Below are 21,386 nucleotides of genomic sequence, written 5' to 3'. Positions count from 1 at the left end.
CCAGAAACTTGTGGGGTGGGAGAAAAAGTCTGAGCTTCAATTTCGTCATTGGGAAACTAAAGAAAAGTAGCTGTTTATCTTTCTATTTCCATGTATCCATTAAAAAGGGGAGATTTGAAAGGATACTCATTAAGAGATTGATCATCTATGTCTTCCTTATACTTTTCTATATCATTTGAATTTTCTGCAGGAACCATGAAGTATATTTATAAAAAGCACAAAAAATCTAAGTAGAAAATTTAAAAGGAGGTGAATTTGATAATATTAAGGTTGCTTCAAACTCTAAAATTCTGTAATTTTGTGAATAATAAGCCTTCCCTATTCATTCTGATCCCTGATAACCACTCTTCCTCTAAATAGCTGAAGAATATGTCGTCCATATATTTTTTGTGATACCCTTACATTTTTGTTAAACGTATTTAAGTCTTCCCAAGATGATTGTGGGTACATTTTCAATAGACTAGTCTGTTTATTAAACTTCTCTTTTCACACTAAACTACTTTCCCTCCCCTCAAGCGTAACCCAATACTAAATTAGACACATAGTTGAAACTTAATAATCTTGACTAAATCAGTTAAATTTATATTCCATGTTAGTATATTTGTAATAGTTCTGTTGGAACAATGATCTCAGAATTCAAACCTAAGATTTTGAAAATTGGAAAATCAATTGCACCAAATTATCTCTAAGTTTACTTATAACTAAAATATTATGATGCATCAGTTGTTTCTCATGAGTCCAAATTTGTCAGAAGATACATGTAAATAATTCTTTAAAATACCATATTCATATTAATCTGTTATTGAAATGAAAAATACAGTACTTGGATTAAAAAGGGTGGCAGGATCCCCAAATGTCAAAGTTTTGTCTACCCCTGAGATAGGCACTGGCATCTCTGATCAACCTGAGTCTTCAAGGAGCAGCAGATACGCATCCATCCACTTGCCTGAGTTGATTTGCAAAATTTGTTCAAGACCCTCATGCACATAGAGCACTGGGGGTATAGGAAGGCACAACTCTGCATGTGCACTTGTGTTTCCATGGTGGGTGCCTGCAGCAGTGGCTTTGCTGAGACACATTCAGTGATTTCTGTGCAGTGAGATTGGTGACAGGCAGGAAAGCCAGGATGGACCTACCATTTGACAAGCACAGATGAAACCCTGAAGGGCACTGAAATGACTGTGTGATGAGAGAGAAGAGCCAATAATGTAGGTGCTTTATTATTAACCGAGCCCTGTACCTACAGGCAGTGGAAGTCTGGAGAAATTGGATTATATTAATATTGGTATATTTTCCCCCACAATTTACTTTGTGTCAGTCTTTCATTTTATTAATACAGTGATAAATGTTGTTCTTTCTGCCTTAATCATTAACTTCCTACTTTTATTTTCTAGATGACTTTTTCTAATAAAATTTTCACATAATCCTCAGCCTTGAATTTCAGGGAAGGGAAAAGATTTTTCTCTAGGGATAGACTCTGGCTACAAAGGACCCATACAGTCACCTCTGCTAATTGAGTGATCCATGCTACAGAATTTTATTCAATACCTTTTTAACAATTAAAAGAATACTTACAACTAATTTTTATAATATAAGTAAAGCTATTATAAATACTAGGATATAAAGTATTATAACTAATTCATAAAGTTTACAACTACAATAAAATGTAATATAATTAAAAAAAAATTTTAAGTAAAATATTAAAAAGAAATAATTTATTCTCAATCTATTTAGCATTTCCTAAAACACGGGCCATACAAATAGGTTAATCAATCATGTTTAGCATTTGTGTTTCTAGAATTCAAGACGTTAACCTAAATATTGGTATATCACATTGATTTGAAGAGAGAAAATAAGACATTTGCTTTTTAAAATGTCTTCTTTCTGTACTCCTGAAAAATCCTTCAATCTCCTAGCTTTTTTAACACTAGAGGGCGATATGTTCTTGCTTTTATTGCAAAAATAGACCCACAGCACTTCCTCTCCATAGACAGCTGAAGTGCTGAGTACAGAGACCACAGGTTACTTTGCTCTTAGGACAAGCATTCTGCTGTTGACATCAGAGAAACATCAGTGATTCTTAAGGTTAAAACACCAATTACGCCACAATTCTACACCAAATATATTTAGTCAATTCTCTTCCTCATATTTGAAATAAACAACCAATATTATACTGCTTGTATGATTCCCTGTTTCTGAATTCTTATTTCTGTTTTTTAATTAAGTATATTTTTTGCTGTTATACCCAAGATAAAGATAAATGAAATATCACCTGTCCTTAATATTGTGCTAGTTTTTGCAAACTTTTAAGATCTAAATTTTTTACTTAAAGGAACAAAAGTATAATGCCTGTGATGCAAAGATGTATAAACCAGCTTTGCCATATCTTGTTTCCAAATTAACATTTTCTTTAGGATATATGACTTCTATTTCTTAAGTAGGTACAATGTATGCTTCTTTTGTGTGAAATAGAGTTACCATTCAGTTTTACATTTCTCTATTATGCAATCATGTTTGTGCAATAATTTCATTTGCCCCCCAAAACATGATTTTTGAAGATCTGAATCTGCTTAAATGATTAACTCCTTTTCATAATCTTGAGTAAATAAACAACATAAAATGGATGTTAAGCAAAACTTAAATACAAAAGAGAAACGTGAACACTATGATTTAGGTCATCTCCCAATTTACTTTATTTCTCAGTTCTGATGTGGAAATATAAAACGTAAGAACTATATTCAAAATAATTTAAAATTGTGGTTACAATTCTGTTTAAAATGGCATTATGATTTATTTGCAAAGAAAGATTTCTAGATATCAATTTCTACTGCTCACAGCTATATCTTAGAATTGTAGTATTATGTGCTTTCATTGTAATTTATCATTTACCTGAGAATCTATAAAAATACCTGTTCATATGTAGCTGTTTTGCTGATTATTTGAAAGATAATAGATCATTAGGAGGTTGTTCGTGCAATGAAATATACTCAAATTAATCATCCTGAGTAATAGGTATAAGCATATAATTTATTTCTGTTCACATTTTGAGTTTTTCCCAAAGTTGTTTCCAAAAGTTAGTCATTAAAAATTTGTTAAAGTATTTTGGAGACTAAGAAATGATGTTCAATATCACAGAATATATCATAAATGAGTATAGAATCAGATGGTAGTATAACTTACAAACTATAATTGGAATGCAAACATCAGGATGATTGAAAAATGCAATAAAAAATAGTTCTTAATTAGATTTAGTCATATCATTCTGCTCATGTCACAGTTAAGACCACACACACGCACACACACACACAGACCCCAAGTCATAAAGGTCCATTTTGAAAAAATGACCATAGACCAAATATTGCACATTCAGCATTGTCAGTATTGAGACCCAGGCAGCTCTTCAAGAGATGCTGTTACTGATGCCTTTGGACCTTGGATATAGGTGAAGACACTCTAACCTAAAGGGAATCTGTTCTGGACCTGCTTCTTCACTTCACTAGCTTCTAAGTCAAAGTCTGGTAGAGGTACATCTGATTACACACTTTTAGTTGGCATGTCCATGCCTTGGCTGTGAGAGAGGGAAATAATTATCTGATATCTAAAGTGAAGAAGTGGAAACTTCTAGGATAGTGAATTTCTCAAACATAGGAAGAATGTTCAAATTGTTGAACAGAGTGAAGATTAAAATAATCGATAAAAATGTAAATTAATCTAAAGGATCTTAAATATATAAAAGGAGAATAATAAAGCTTTGTGGGACTAAAAACAAAATCAAAGACCAATTGAAATAAACAAAAACAATACCACAGAAATCAGAAGGGAGTAAATGGAGTAAAAATGTTCTAAAGAACCCTGTATTATGGTAATGATATTAACTGACTTAAGACATTGGTAAGTTAGGCATGCATATTTTGATTTCTAATGAAACCAATACAGAATATATATCTTCAAGACTAGTAGAGGAGAGAAAATGAAATGAAAGAAAAATATTCAATTAAAAAAAGAATAAAGAGGAGAAAAAGAAACCTAGAAAAGGTACGACTAATGCAAAGCAAAAATATTTAGGTCTGTTTATGTTAGTAATCACAGTAAATATAAACTAAATTATCTTTTAAAATCAAAGATTGGCAGTTTGACAAATCCAAGTATATGTTGTTTAAAAGTGACACATGAAAGTATGTGTGAAAGTAAACATCTAGAAAAAGATACATCAGAAATATTTTAATTAAAAGAAAACTGATAAAGCTATGTAAATATCAGGAAATTAGATTCAAGGCAGAAAGAATTACTAGAGATACAGAGATCACTGTAAAACAATAAAAAATTCAATTTACTAGGAAGTCATTAAAATTTAAATTTACGTGCATCACAACCTCAAATATATAAAGCAGAACTACAAGGTGTCATTTTTAAATTCCCAATTGTAGAGGATGAATTATGACATTTCTCAGGAATTGATTGAAAAGTTGGATAGAAGATTAGTAAGTTTAAGAATACCTATAAACACGATTAACAAATTTGGTCTAAAAGACATACTTAAACTATGATAGTCAACAACTGTAGAATGCATACTGAACTTGGAGATATTTACAAAAATTAATCATACTGAGTCCTAAAGAAAGTCTCAATAAATTTCAAAGAACTAAAAGCCACATAGAGATGTGCTATAACCATTATGTAATTAATATAGGAACTAATAACAAAACAACTAGAAAATTATCATATATTAAAAATTTAAGAAACATAATCCTAAATTAATTAAGGCAAAGAAAAACATGAATATATATTTTATGTTACAAATAATGTCCAAAATAACACATATCAAAATTTGTGAATTAAGCTATCATAATAGATAAATTTAGAGCCTTAGAAGTATGTACTCAAAAAAAGCATGAAAATTAATGAGCTAATAAGGTAAGCATTCTTCTCAAGAAGCTAGAAAATAATAAAATAATAACAAAGATGATAGAAGAAAAGATATCAAAAATGAACTGAAGGGCTTCCCTGGTGGCACAGTGGTTGAGAGTCCGCCTGCCGATGGAGGGGACACAGGTTCGTGCCCTGGTCCGGGAAGATCTCACATGCCACGGAGCGGCTAGGCCTGTAAGCCATGGCCGATGAGCCTGCGTGTCCGGAGCCTGTGCTCCTCGACGGGAGAGGTCACAACAGTGAGAGGCCCGCGTACCACAAAAAAAAAAAAAAAAAAAAAAAAAAATGAACTGAAAAAAATTCAGATAAAACATACAATAAAAAGACAAATCTAAAACCTGATTCTTTTCAAAAGGCTGATAAATTTGACACATTAAGATTAAAAAGAGATAAATCACACATAAATTATAGGGATGAGAAAGAGAAGATAACTAGCTTTCCTTCAGGTATTAAAAAAATACAAGAAAGTTACGGATAAATTTATAAGAAAAGATTTTAGTTTTAAAAGAATTTAAGTAAATAAACTTTGGAGAAAATGTAGCTTTTTTTTTTTTTTTTTTTTTTTTTTTATGGTACGAGAGCCTCTCACTGTTGTGTGGCCTCTCCCGTTGCGGAGCACAGGCTCTGGACGCGCAGGTTCAGCGGTCATGGCTCACAGGCCCAGCCGCTCTGCAGCATGTAGGATCTTCCTGGACCAGGGCACAAACCCGTGTCCCCTGCATCAGCAGGCAGACTCTCAACCACTGTGCCACCAGGGAAGCCCGAGAAAAGGTAGCTTTATAAAATTGATTGAAAAGAAGCCTCAAAATGAATAAAGCAAAATACAAGAATTTGAATAAATAGTCAAAAATATTCCCAAAAGAACACTCTAGTCACCGATTCCTTCACCATAAGGTCGTATCAAAGCTTCAAGGAATAAATATTTCCAAACTTACACAATCTTTTTCAGATAAATGAAAAAAATAGTAACACCTGTCAACCTCATTTTATTAGGCTACCATAATCTTGATAGTAGTAATTGATGAAGGGATGATATGAAAAAGGAAATCACAGGAAATATAATTCATGAATATAAGGTGTAAAATTTCTAAACAAAGTACTTATAAACCAAATTAACAATTTATAAAAAGAATGAAATGGCATGACAAAGTTGAGAGTAACTCCTATAGGTTGACTTGTGTCCCCCAAAAATGTGTATGTTGAAGCCCTAGCCCCTAGTATCTCAGAATGTGAACTTATTTGGAAATAAGATTATTACAGATACAATTAGTTAAGATGAAGTCATACTGGAGTAAGGTAGGCCCCTACACCCATATATGACTGGTAAAATGGGAAATTATAAAAAGGAGACATTCAACACAGACACATGCAAGGGGAGAATGCAATGTGGACAGAGGAAGCAAGGCTCTGTTGACACCTTGATCTCAGACTTCCAGCCTCCAGAACGGTGAAACAATAAACTTCTGATGTTTAAGCTACTCACTTTGCCGTACGTTATTACGGTAGGCCTAGCAAACTAATTTACTAATTACTAATTATCCTCTCATCCACACAAAATCATCTTTACCCAACTTCCAGGAAATCATACATTTTTGGTTTTCTATAAGTTCTTACTCACATTCTCTGGTTCTTTCCCATCTCCCTATCCTCCAAATGTGGAGTTCCCTGGGTCTTAGTCCTTGAAACTCATCTCATTTCTATTTACATTCATTTCCTTGGTGACCTCACACTGTTTCATGGTTTTAAACACTATCTATAAGCTGACTTGAAAATTTACATCTCCAGTTAAATCTTTTACTTGCTTCTATTTGTGTGTTCAACCACCTATTTGGTATTTCCACTTGGAAAACTAATGGATATCTAAAACTAGAACAAAACCAAATCATAAGACCCTACTAAATATATAGTACAGGGAACTCTTCTCAGTACTCCGCAATGACCTATATGGTAAAAGAATCTAAAACAGAGTGGATATATGTATATGCATAACTGATTCACTTTGCTGTACAGCAGAAATGAACACAACATTGTAAATCAACTATACTCCAAGAAAATTTTTTTAAAAAGACCAAATCTGATTTCCTGATATTTTTCTTAACCCCAAACTGATTCCTCTGACAGTTTCCCCAGAGAAGTAAATGATAGATGTGTTACTTTATTTGCTTAGGGACACACACACACACACACACACACACACACACACACACACCCCACACACACACTAGATTTTTCAATCTATTGGCTCTACTTGTAAAATGTATCTAGAATCTGAACAATCTTAAAACTTTCTCAGCTCTCACTCTAGTTCATATTAGCATTATATCTCCACCAGATCATCGAAATAACTTCCTAATTGACTTCTGCCTCTGCTCTTTCCCCACATCAGTTTTTTGGCCAAAGGAATCATTTTACAATGTACATCAGATTAGGCCTCTCTTCTGATCAACTCCCACCCCCAGAGGGACTCCCCCATTTCACTCAGAGTAACAGTGAAATTCATAGAGTGGTCTCTACAGCTCTACCTAGTCTACCACTTCTCTTTCACTGAACTCTCAACAAACCCACTGGCCTTCTCAATGTTCTCTGAATATGCTGCGCTCTTCAGATAACCTAGCTCTGGGCTTCTGCACTTGCTGTTTCTTCTGTCTAGAATACTTGTCCCCCAAGTATAAACATGACATACATTCTCATTTCTTTTAGTCCTACTAAAATGTAATATCATTTATATGTGGAATCTAAAATATGACACAAATGAACTTATCTACAAAACAGAAACAGATTCACAGACATAAAGAACAGATCTGTGGTGGCCAAGGGTGAGGTGGGGTGGGACAAAGAAGGACTGGGAGTTTGGGATTAGCAGGTGTAAACTATTATATACAGAATGGATAAACAACAAGGTCCTACTGTATAGCACAGGGAACTATATTCAATATCCTGTAATAAACCATAATGGAAAAGAATATATTAAAAAGTATATATAAATATGTATAACTGAATCACTTTGCTGTACAGCTGAAATTAACACAGCACTGTAAATCAACTATACTTCAATAAAAAAATAAAGAAAATTAAGCATGCAAAAAAATGTAATGTTCTCAGTATATCTGCTTTTGGCCTCCCAATGCAAAGTTGCAAGCTCCCTTCCAACACTTTCTAACCTCTTCTTTTTTTTTCTTATGGGTGTGTGATTTTAACAATCTATTATACTATATAAACAATATTACTTTTTTTGCGTCCATCATTTCCAATAGAATCTAGCATTTGAATCAGGGATCTTATTCTGTCTTGTTCTCTTCTATTCTCAGTGTCTATATCACACTTTAAAAGGGAATAATAGATAATTGAATTGAAAAGATAGGTAGGTACCAGAAGATAAAAAGGTCTTATTCAAAATGTTACAGATTTATAATTGCCTTGAATATTGGACAATTATTGAAACATTTTAATTTCAAGGCTGACATGGTAAATGTTGTTCTATAAAAATTTTTTTGAGGGAGTAAGAGGACAGACTGGAGCCATAAGGGTGGAGACCAGTTAAAAATTGATTGCAATAGTCCACTTAAGAAAATGGAAATAGACAAACAACAAGGTCCTACTGTATAGCACAGGGAACTATATTCAATATCTTGTAATAAACTATAATGGAAAAGGACAAAAAAAAACATTTCGTGAAGCAACAGTTAAATAATTAAAGCAGTGGGGCAGGGATGTCAAAGAACTTTAAATCGGTGAAAGCGAAGAGAAGGTGAAGAATTACACTCAACTCTATATGGAAACACATTATGGCTAAGGAGGCACTTACTCTATGCCAGGTGCTATGTGATATACTTTACTTAAGATATTTCACTTGATCTTTGCAATGAACCTATGAGGGAGATATTACGACCCGTTTGGCAAAGGAGAAAAGTTCTATTTAAGCAGTGTGCTCAAGGGGCATGTGGCTAGAAAGTGGCAAAGTCGGAATCTAAACTTCACAAGCTCACATTCATAACTGCCACCCTATTTTATCTCTTCTTTTGGAAACAAAGAGACAAAGACCAAGGACTAAAAGAAAAAAAAAAAAAGAAAACAGAAATAGGAATTTTAAGAAAATGCAAGCAAAGTTTATATGGAAAGCAAGATTCAGAGCAGCCAACACAATACCAAAGAAGGATGAAGTCATCAGACTGACACTAACAAGCTTTAAGAATTAATATAAAGCTGCAGTTATCAAGACAGTGTTGTATTGGCAAAAAAATAGATGCATAGATCAATGGAACAGAATAGAGAGCCCAGAAGTAAACCCACACAAGTTAGTCAACTGATCTCTGACAAACAACAAAGGCAATTCAATGGAGAAAGGATAGTTTTTTCAATACATTGTATTGGAACAACTGGACATATGTTAAAAAAATACTTTCTACTCAGATCTTACACCCTTCCCCAAAATTAACTCAAAATGAATCAGAAACCAAATTGTAAAACTAAAAAAAAAAACTATAAAAACCCTAGAATACAAAGTAGGAGAAAATCTAGATGACTTTGGCTTTGCTGATGACTTTTCAGATATGACACCAAAGGAATGATCCATTAAAGAAAGAATTGGAAACTTAGACTTCATTAAAAAAATTTTTTTTCCTGTGAAAGACACTATCAAAAGATTGAAAAGACAAGCTACAGACTGGGAGAAAATATTTGCAACAGGCATATCTGATGAAGTTCCAACAAGCTGCCTGCTGAATACATAATAATGGAATTTAAGGTCTGTGCTGGAATGGTAACTTAAAGGGGAGGAAAGGCCATTATATTGAGTGGCAGAGCTAAGGAACAGTATGTATAGTAAAATGATAGAGGCATACCATCAAGACCTTTGACTTTGCTTGAATTATGGTTAGAGGAAGAGAGCCACGGAAGCTACAAGCAAAGGGAGGCAAATGAGTCTGATCAAGAACTGAATACTTCACTGTTTGCAGATGACATGATACTATACATAGAGAATCCTAAAAATGCCACCAAAAAACTACTAGAGCTAATCAATGAATTTGGTAAAGTTGCAGGATACAAAATTAATGCACAGAAATCTCTTGCATTCCTATACACTAATGATGAAAAATCTGAAAGAGAAATTATGGAAACACTCTCATTTACCATTGCAACAAAAAGAATAAAATACCTAGGAATAAACCTACCTAGGGAGACAAAAGACCTGTATGCAGAAAACTATAAAATACTGATGAAAGAAATTAAAGATGATACCAACAGACGGAGAGATATACCATGTTCTTGGATTAGAAGAATAAATATTGTGAAAATGACTCTACTACCCAAAGCAATCTACAGATTCAGTGCAATCCCTATCAAATTACCAATGGCATTTTTTATGGAACTAGAACAAATCATCTTAAAATTTGTATGGAGACACAAAAGACCGCGAATAGCTAAAGCAGTCTTGAGGGCAAACAATGGAGCTGGAGCAATCAGACTCCCTTACTTCAGACTATACTACAAAGCTACAGTAATCAAGACAATATGGTACTGGCACAAAAACAGAAACATAGATCAATGGAACAAGATAGTAAGCCCAGAGATAAACCCATGCACATATGGTCAACTAATCTATGACAAACGAGGCAAAAATATACAATGGAGAAAAGACAGTCTCTTCAATAAGTGGTGCTGGGAAAACTGGACAGCTACATGTAAAAGAATGAAATTAGAACACTCCCTAACACCATACACAAAAATAAAAAATGGATTCGAGACCTAAATGTAAAACCGGACAGGATAAAACTCTTAGAGGAAAACATAGGAAGAACACTCTTTGACATAAATCACAGCAAGATCTTTTTTGATCCACTTCCTAGCATAATGGAAATAAAAAGAAAAATAAACAAATGGGACCTAATGAAACTTCAAAGCTTTTGCACAGTAAAGGAAACCATAAACAAGACAAAAAATCAACCCTCAGAATGGGAGAAAATATTTGCAGATGAATCAACAGACAAAAGATTAATCTCCAAAATATATAAACAGCTCATGCAGCTCAATATTAAAGAAACAAACAACCCAATCCAAAAATGGGCAGAAGACCTAAACAGACATTTCTCCAAAGAAGACATACAGATGGCCAAGAAGCACATGAAAAGCTGCTCAACATCACTATTAGAGAAATGCAAATCAAAACTACAATGAGGTATCACCTCACTCCAGTTAGAATGGTCATCATCAGAAAATCTACAAACAACAAATGCTGGAGAGGGTGTGGAGAAAAGGGAACCCTCTTGCACTGTTGGTGGGAATGTAAATTGATACAGCCACTATGAATAACAGTATGGAGGTTCCTTAAAAAACTAAAAATAGAATTACCATGTGATCCAGCAATCCCACTACTGGGCCTATACCCAGAGAAAACCATAATTCAAAAAGACACATGCACCCCAATGTTCATTGCAGCACTATTTACAATAGCCAGGTCATGGAAGCAACCTAAATGCCCAGACAGAAGAATGGATAAAGAAGATGTGGTACATATATACAATGGAATATTACTCAGCCATAAAAAGGAACGAAACTGAATCATTTGTTGAGACATGGATGGATCTAGAGACTGTCACACAGAGTGAAGTAAGTCAGAAAGAGAAAAACAAATATCGTATATTAATGCATGTATGTGGAACCTAGAAAAATGGTACAGATGAACCGGTTTGCAGGGCAGAAGTTGAGACACAGATGTAGAGAACAAATGTATGGACACCAAGGGGGGAAAGCCACGGTGGGGTGGGGATGGTGGTGTGCTGAATTGGGTGATTGGGACTGACATGTATACACTGATGTGTATAAAATTGATGACTAATAAGAACCTGCAGTATAAACAAACAAACAAACAAACAAACGAACAACTAATACTAAACTTTCTTTGGGTTATTTGCATGGAAATATGTTAATATAAATGTTTCAGACATTACATGAAATTTCTAAAAATCTTATATGTTCTGGTATAATGTTATAAGTCATAATTCTAGTTATTACTTTAAAATGTATATCTCAGAAATAACTAAATTTCCTTGTCAATTGCATTATTATGAATTTTCATCAAATCTTTAACCGTGGTCATTTTTAAGTCTCTTTTCATTTACAGACAGTTCTGGGTTTACTCTGATGCTTTTGCAAAAATGTTCCTATAAAAGGGTTTCATCTTCAAGGAATTCATGGAAAAGACTCTGACAAGTACGGGATTCTGGTAACTGACTATACTGCTGACCTGAATGAATAAGCATTTTCAGAACTCTAATGGAAAACTGATGAATTCATAAAAGTGCTAACAAAAGGTCAAGATGAAAAAAATTAATTACATGGTACTGAGTGAACTGATGAGGATGATTATAATCTTTGTGACTTTATGTTTGAATGAAAAAAAAAATCCCACAAGGGCTCAGAGGCAAAAAATACACAAATCAATTTTCACTGCAAAGTAAAGGAGCTATTACAGTGGAGGATTACTGGACTGAATGTCAATATTATGGCATAGTATGTTTCATGTTTGGTAATTGCAATCATTGTTGCTTTTGTTGTGGTCATCCATTTACAATGCTTGGTGTCAGTTTATTTATCTCTTGTAAAAATAAAATACAGTGTGTGTGTGTGAAAAAAAAATAAAAGGTCTCTAAAAAAACAAAAGAATTGAATGCTATATATGAGTCAAGAAATACAACTGAAAATTGACCTTGACTTTGGTGACCTTAGCAAAATGTCTGGTGGTGTAGTGAAGTCAAGGAGAAGATTAAACTAAGTGGAGAAGGAAGTAGGCGGTGAACAATTTGAGAATAGCTGCAAGTTAAAGGAAAAAGAAAGTGAAAGAATGAATAGAAATACAAAATTTGTTGCCAAGTGAGAACTCTAAGGGTATGCTATGAGATGTAAGCAAAAGGAGAGAGTCCTATGAACATGAAGTTATTAGGAGAGGATTTAGAGAGGGACGTCAACTGTTCTAATCATTGAAGAATGAGATGATTTGGATTTTGAGGGGAAAGGAAAGAGATTTGAAACAGAGAAGAAAACCAAGATTCAGGACCAGGCAGGGTAATGACAGGACCAATTTTGCCTTTAGAATTCGAATACAGTATTAATTTTCTGTGCTTTCCTCCATACATTTTAGTTAAATCAACTTATAGCCAGCAGCAATAAAGTGACTGTCATCAACTGATAATTGTTGTGGGTTAGGTCAGTAATCATTCTTTAAATACTATTATTATATTCAGCATTGATCTGCATCCTTGTTAATTGTCTCAGCAGACAATCATGGAAGCAGTTATCCATGAAACATAAAATGCTCACTTAGCTTTCATATTCTTACTGGCAAGGGAACTATAAGATATAGAGATGAATGAATGAAGTTATAACACAGGAGTGTACTTCTTGACCTATGAATGAATAGAGGAGAGAGAAGACGAATTTTGCCTAGTATTTAACATCGAAGTTTAATTTCAAGAAATCACTAAGGAATTCATTAAACCATAAGTTGTTTAGACTTTTGTAATTATTGGCTTGTTATTTGTGACTTTAATGTATTACTAATAGTGTTACACTTATGTTCACAAGTTACATTAATATCCAGAGTCTCCTAGAAGCTATACTTTTAATATTTTAATTATTCTCCTTTTGAATTAAGGTATTTCTTTATCATTATTAATAGAATTTACCTACAGCAGAAGTAACAAAAGATTACTATCACTTAAAATTCATTTCAACAATCACTTCTCTACCACTGACTTTCTTACCTAGAGACTCAATACATAAATGTCTGGAGAAAATTTAGATTGTTTTGTTTTGTTCTAGTTTATAGGAAGTTCTAGTAGGTTTTGTTTTTCATTATATTATCTCACTGTCAGGATACTATCGTGTAACATGATAGACTACTGACTTCGAGCTGCTTGTAATGGAAAATAAACTCTTTTCAAGTGGACACTTTTATCCTGTGTACAAGCAACTATAAATTCCAATATGCAAAATTATTATTCAAGGAACGCAGGGAATGATTGAATGGAGAACTTAACGCACAGAAGCTTGAAGAGAACCGTCCAATGCCACACAGCTCACATGAACCCACATTTTGTGATTGATTCTCTATCTCCTTCTCCATTACTGCTGTTCTGCATCTATACCCTAAATATCAAGAAGTAGACTTTCATTGCCATGAGCAAGACTTATAAAGAACTTTATTGAAATGAAAATATTGAGTTTTGTTGATGATTTCTTTCCTAATTATGGATTGTATGTATCTTATCATCACTATTTCCACCTTTTACTTATTTCTCTTACTTCAGAGCATTCTTAATTTTACACAGCACAAAACAGTTGGATAATCCTTTACCAAAGAAAGACATGCTCCATTCAGTTTCACAGGTGATCTGTGCCTATTTTATTTTATATTTTTACCTAATTGCTTTATAGCTTATGTAATTTTAACTTTTAGATACTGCAGAATAAAACACCAGCTTGGCCATCAACAGAAATAACATGACTGGTCACATATAAATATATCCCATATAGAATTTCATCTTCCCACTCAAAACTGATCCAGGATACACAATTCTCAAAGTTTGGAAAAAGCATGATAAAAACTCATGAGAAGAGACTTGGAATGATTTCAAGCATTCTGCTACTTGTCAGAGGCAACATTTCTTGAGATGCTCCTATTTTAATACTTGATGAGTGGAATCTAGAATTATTACAAACGTTACTTATGAACGCTTTAAAAGGATGCTAGGCACACTACCAAAATAATTCACTTAGGAAGCCTATTTGGTATAAAAAAAATACTGGGAGATTATGAAATGCAAAATATTTTGTTGATCTTCAAAATATCTTTGGGAGAAAAGAATAGGAGGAGTGAAAGTGGTCTTGTTTTAAATGTGAAAACCATAAAGTCAATTTAAGATACCAACACATTTGTGGAAAAACTTAAAATATAATTTGTATCTTTTTATTCTCAGTCTGGGTCAACATTAGTAATTTAGAGTAGTTCAATCTATTGTCCAAAAGCTTCTGTGGAAAGAATTCCTGCCATGAGTAGAAGCGAGACAGCAGTTACCAAGCTCTCTCGTGTTTCTCATTGCGGGACTACAAGGGGTGTGGGTAATGAACATTCTGCCCACCTCCAAACCTGCTCTGCAGTCAGTTAAAAAACTGCTCAATAAATATCAAGGAAACAACTGGGGAAAATTATGTAGCCGCATAATTTTCACATGTTTACCACATGTAAAACAAATTTCATTTTCCCTTTTCTTTTTTTACCCAAATATACTTTGAAGATAAATATTTTACATTTCATAATCTCCCAGTATTTTTTACCAAATAGGCTTCCTAAATGAATTATTTTGGTTCAGTGCCTAGCACCCTTTTAAGCCATTCGTAAGTATCTTTTGTAATAATTCTAGAAAATATGTCAATACAGACACCACGTGAAATATTTTTTAGTGTTTTACTTGAGAAAACTGCAAACGAAGTAACATTTGTATCTGTTTTAGTTCTATCCAGTTTCAGTTTCTGAAACTTTGCCTTCTTGTCTTCTTCCAATCCCACGTTCTTCCTTACTCCAGCGTGCCAGAAAATTAAGATAAACGATTTGGAAACTTTTTCTGACAGTTTTTTCTTCCAGTTTATGGTCTGTTTTCCTTGAGATATTTGAATGTGAGTTAATTTTCAAAACTGTGATGAGTCAGATTAAAATGTTGGTTAGTGAAGTTTGATCCTTTAAGTTAGATTTAATATTATTAATATTCAAATATGTGATAAAAATACAGTAGAGACAGTGCAAAATGTGATTTAGATCATTACCTCCAAGTGAAGAGGATTGGAAACAGTCAGTACTCATCACTCAGGAGTTTCTTTAAATTAGTACAAAATGTTACACTGTAGGCCAAAGTCAGAGTACTGATGCATGTAACTAATATGTAATTCTATTAATTTAACACCTCTCATGTTTCCAACATCGTACTAGGAACTTTATGTATATTATCACATTTAGCTTTCCCATCAATTCTGTGAAGTAATTATTACTGCCATTTGCAGATCATGAATCTGAGGCACAGAGGGTTAATTAGCTTTCTCGAGGTTATATTACAAGATTCTAATTCCAGCTTTGGAAGAATTTAACATTACCTCCTCCCTCTTGCTATGCCATGATGCCATCTCATCTTAAATCAATTCATATTTGTTTACATGACTTCAACTCTTCTCTAGCAATGCTTACACTTCACAGTTAAGCCAATCAATCTCTATATTCCTTATCATGCAGAAGTTCACAGAAGCCAGAAGTATCTTTCTTACCCATTCATCTAATCTTTAGATATTTTCTTTCTTGGACTGGCTCAAAAGAGGAGTAAAACCAATGCGTTTCAATTTTTAAAAATCAATTCTTTGTTTAAGAAATTTATCATTTCATTTTCTTTAAGAGATTATACACTTTATATAAATGGCCTTTTAATAAAAATTTGCTCTTATGCGGTAGGGCACATCCTAATCAATACATATATTCCTGCTATGTAGTTGTACACCATCATTATTTACTTGAACGTTGTTGACTAGTCTTCTAACCCAATGCTAGAGCTGGGTTTTAGGTGGGCAGGACATTCACGCTAAAGCCTTTATCCACACTCCTTATAGTTGCACAATGAAAAACACGAGACACCTCTGTAGCCACCATTTAACTCCTACTCACAGCAGACATTCCTTCCACGGGAGTCTTCTGGATAAGCTGCACTACAACCTGTGCTGATTGCTTTGATTGACTGGAATCTCACTGATTTTCAGAATGTACAGTGTCTCCTGATACTGCACAGAAACAACCTCCCAATGTCTTTCATATGTCAGTCTGCTGGTATCACACAATATAAAGCAAATTTGCTTTTCATTAAGGAAAAAATCCTGCAACATATAAAGGTAACTATACTGTTTCTCCATAGTCTTTTTCTTCTTATATATCATTGTTTCTTCAACTGTTGTTCAAATGACACGCTTCCCAGATGTCACCTTCCATTTTACATTTATCAAACCCTTGCTACCTGACTTTAGGTCAAGCACTCTCTAGCATTCCTGCCATTAAATTTTTTGGTTACATTAGGGGCACTGATAAACACACAGTAGTTACACCATAAGGTATAGATATTGCGATACAACTGTGAGAGTAAAGTAGGGACAATGGTCCACCCTGGGGGAAAAGGAAGGTCACAGAAGACTGCTCCTGATTATGAGGCATCAGGAACCTGAGATCGGTGAATAGGCCAAATGATGTCAGACCTGTGCTAACTAGGATCACTGTTTCCTTGCTGTTGATGCTGTGACTTCATTTTACGTTTGCATTAGCATTGTATTAGCCTTATTATATTTTTGGTTCTTGTTGAGTTTGAAGTACTTTTGTAATTGGTGAAATGTTTTAAAAAATTCAATAATTACATTTATCCCTCTGTAATTTCATTAAGTTAAGTCCATTGTTCTGGCCAACTGAGTGATGATTTGGAATATTGGTTCTTACACCCACCAATCTGTGAGAATGAGTTAGGGGACTAGTTCTTCTGCTGCTTACATTTCAATAATAGCATTAACTTACAGGCTATAGGAAAAAAATACAATAATTTGAGATAATTTACTCATACACTACTTTTCCAATTCTTTGATACTGTAAAGAGAAGAAGTAAAGTTGAGAATTCTATTTTCTAAAACTGATTGGTCTGTTTTCCAGAGAAAGTAACACTAAACTGTGTGCCATATCCTAAATGCTACCGGACAATTTCACAGAAACAAGGAAAATAATCAACAGGTAGGGTCAAATTTCAGCCTGTCAGCCTGCATGTTACAACAAGATGCTACTCATCACACTTTTCTACAAGATGAAGTAATGTTCTCAGTTTGGCATAGCACTTTTCAGTAGATTTTCTGAGTATCGTCAGTTCATCAGAAAGGTATTTCCTAACCGGCTCTACGGCTTTCACTTATACGGTTTAACCTACCTTGATTTATTCATCTTCATAGTACAGTACTATCATAGTCTTCATTTGTCTACTGCCTGTTTTCTCCCACCAGAATACAAGCCTCCTGAGAGCTGTTTTGTTCACCCTAGTATCTTGAATGGTGTCTGGCACATATTAAATATAAGAGATAATATTTATTATCACTACGAACATTATTGAACAAAAATGAAAAGGTATGTTTTCTGTTTAATGTGAATACATGTGTAGATGGAGAAGGAGAATAACCTAAGTACTAAATTGAATTCAACTTCGTTTGACCAATTTTGATCATTTTTGGGGGGTTATTCAAAAAGCACCCTATTCCAAGGAAAGTAGCTTTACAAACAGATATCAGGAGCCATCATACTTGAATTAATAAGTGTAATTTTTAAATGACTGCCTGTGTTTGATTTTACATATTACAGTATGTGAAATCTCAAGTGGATTGACATAACTATTAGTGAAAGATTGGCTGGGAAGCAAATGAAATTTAATTCTGATTCTAATTATCCATGTGCACTTTAGAGTAATGAATAGAATTAGGACTTTTATATGCATTTACAGGAGCATATGTATCTCTGCATCTCTTTCCTTTCTTGTATTAATCTTTAGTGTCGCTATATTTATTTCTGAGGTTTAAATTATTTTTATGTAGGTGTGAAAGACTATTCAGTACATCAAGAAGAACTCTTTTGAGATGTCTGATAAAATATGACAAATTCTGTGGATCAGCAGGCTACAATTGAATTTGTGACTCAGGAATGGAGTCAAGCCAAAGCATCTTAATGTGCTTTGGCTTGACTCTCTTTTTTTTCTATTCGTATGGCAGTCAGCCTTTATTTAGGCTGCATATGAATGTTACTATGTTTAAACTATTAAATATAAAAATGATTTATGGGGGTTTAAAACACCAATATAAGGATTATCTACATTTATTATTATTTTATTTTTGCCACCAAGCTGCATTTGCTGCATGTAAAAAATTTCACTGACAATGAAAGGGAACTGTATGGAAAGGGAGCAAAGGGTTCTTCTTAGAGAATTTAGTCAATTAAATAGAAATTCATAGGTAGGAGGACAGTCAATATTTTAAAGATGACATCTCTACTTCTCTGACATGAATTTCACGTCCTATCATACTTTCCCTTTATGGTTTAGTGTTCTTTAACCCCCTTTTCTGTGCATTTTCTTCTACCCACTTCCATGTTCAGACCTGGCCATTAGACAAACAATAGCTGCCATACAATATGAGGGGTGTGCTCCCCAACTTTGCAAGAGAGCATTTAAGCTGAGGTGGCAAATATAAAGAGAGAAAAGAAAGGAGGGATTGAGGAAGGGAAGAAAGGAAAGAAGGAAAGAAGGGATGGAAAGAGGAAGGGAGTAAGGAAGGAAAGGAAAGAGAGAAAAGGAAGAAAGGTGGGAGGGAGGAAAGAATGAGGAGAAAGAAGAAAGGAGGAAAAGGGAAGGGAAGAGAGAGGAAGACAAAAAGAAAGAAGGAAAAGGAGGAACAGAAAGAAAGGAAGAAAAAAGTGAATGTAAAGAGATTAAGGAAGCATTTCCACATTTACCTTTTGCTTGAACATACTGAAATTGCCCAGCTTTCAACTTCCATAAGGTTATGGTGGAAGACAGATTCCATTAAAGACTTTTAATGAGGAGGTTAAATATTTGAAATAAAGCAAACTCAAGTTCATCTGATGGTGGAGGGTCCAAAATGGGGGAAACCTTTTAATCTGGGGAAAAAGAATGCTTTGTGTTATGTGTGTGCATGTGTGTGTTAGCTTGGTAAAAGTTCCTTCTTACCAAACCCTTCAAATATTTAAAACACTAATTTCTAAGAAGTGTAAAAATTGAGTTTGGCAAAGAAGTTTCTTTCTAGAACTAGAGTCATCAGCTTTGTTTTCTCAGATACCCTGAGTACATCACCAAATTAAGTTCTCAAGCATTCAGTCTTTTTTAACCCTACAATTTTTTCATGTTTCCTTAATTCCAATTAATTAATCATGATTATCATTTAGAATTCATAAAGTATCAAGTACATCTCTTGAAGAAATATTTTTAAGGTAGCCTATATATGAGAATTTCCTCAATGAGGCCCTTGAAAGCAAATATTTAATAGTTTGTCATATACAGGCTATTTTGTTATAATCTATGTCATGGCCTGAATTATATGGATCTTTATGAATATAGACAAATTATAAGAAGACAAAAGAAATAAATATATCAATTTATATCCACAAACATTTTCACCAATAGGAATGGAGAATAAGTTATCTTCACATTAAAAAAAAATGTATTTGTCTTGAAATGCTGAAAGCCATTGATATGTTTGGATTTTATTAAGACTGTTTTGGATTTGGGGAAAATCTGTGATCAATTCAATATTATTCTAAAAGATATTTTAGATTTGTCAACTCTAGAATGTGACTGCATTCCTAAGAAAACTGAGATAAAGAACACTTGGAAATAAGACTGTGTTTATAAAAGTTCTACATTGCAGTTGACATCTCTAACTTCTTGCTTGCTGAAGCTTGCTGAAAATAACTAAAAGAAGAGGGCATTTGACACTCTAACAGTATAGCTGAAAGTTTCCTCAAGTGTTAAAGAAAAGGTTGACTAAATGTTATTCCCTGATGGCTGAAGACAGCAGCATTATGTCTACCACCTGACCCATTTCTCTCACTTCATAAACTTAAAATAAATCAACAGACAATATGGTTTCCCTTTTTCCTAGTGATTTGGAATAAATATGGATGAGAGTTAACTTTCCCTTTTGTTGTCTAGCTTCACAAGATATACACCACCACAGTTTTAGTAAGTCTACTTCTACAGTAAATTTTACTAGGCCAGTTACTTTCAGAAAACCTTCACACTTCTTTTGGGCATGTATTTATATGTGGTATTTCTTTTCTTTTCTTTTTTTTTTTTTTTTTTTTGCGGTACGCGGGCTTCTCAATGTTGTGACCTCTCCTGTTGCGGAGCATAGGCTCCAGACGCGCTGGCTCAGCGGCCATGGCTCATGGGCCCAGCCGCTCTTCGGCATGTGGGATCTTCCCAGACCGGGGCACGAACCCGTGTCTCCTGCAGAGGCAGGCGGACTCTCAACCACTGCGCCACCAGGGAAGCCCCAATATATGTGGTATTTCTGACCACTCTGCCATCTCCAAGATAAAGGTTAGGCAGTGCATCTCATCTTTATTTCTCTTTCTGCTCCTGAACATCAACTATATTTTATAGGACTTTCAGCTAGGCTATTCACATTTTTCATTAGGGCAATCTTTAATAAAGAAGACAAGTTCGCTATTTTAAAATTTTACTCTCCTCAGAAAATATATTTGCTCTTTAAATATCCCACAGTTTGTACTAGAGAAAAAAGTAACACTTTAGGTTAGACTTTAAGCATAATGCATTATCAATGAATTTCAGCCCAGAAAGAATTAGCCTTCTGGGCGCACAGCTTCTCTGCCA

The sequence above is a fragment of the Phocoena sinus genome, chromosome 5 (genome assembly GCF_008692025.1).
Source record: "Phocoena sinus isolate mPhoSin1 chromosome 5, mPhoSin1.pri, whole genome shotgun sequence".
NCBI lineage: Eukaryota > Metazoa > Chordata > Mammalia > Artiodactyla > Phocoenidae > Phocoena > Phocoena sinus.
The sequence above is the reverse complement of the archived record's forward strand: the minus strand, read 5'-3'. Positions refer to the sequence as shown.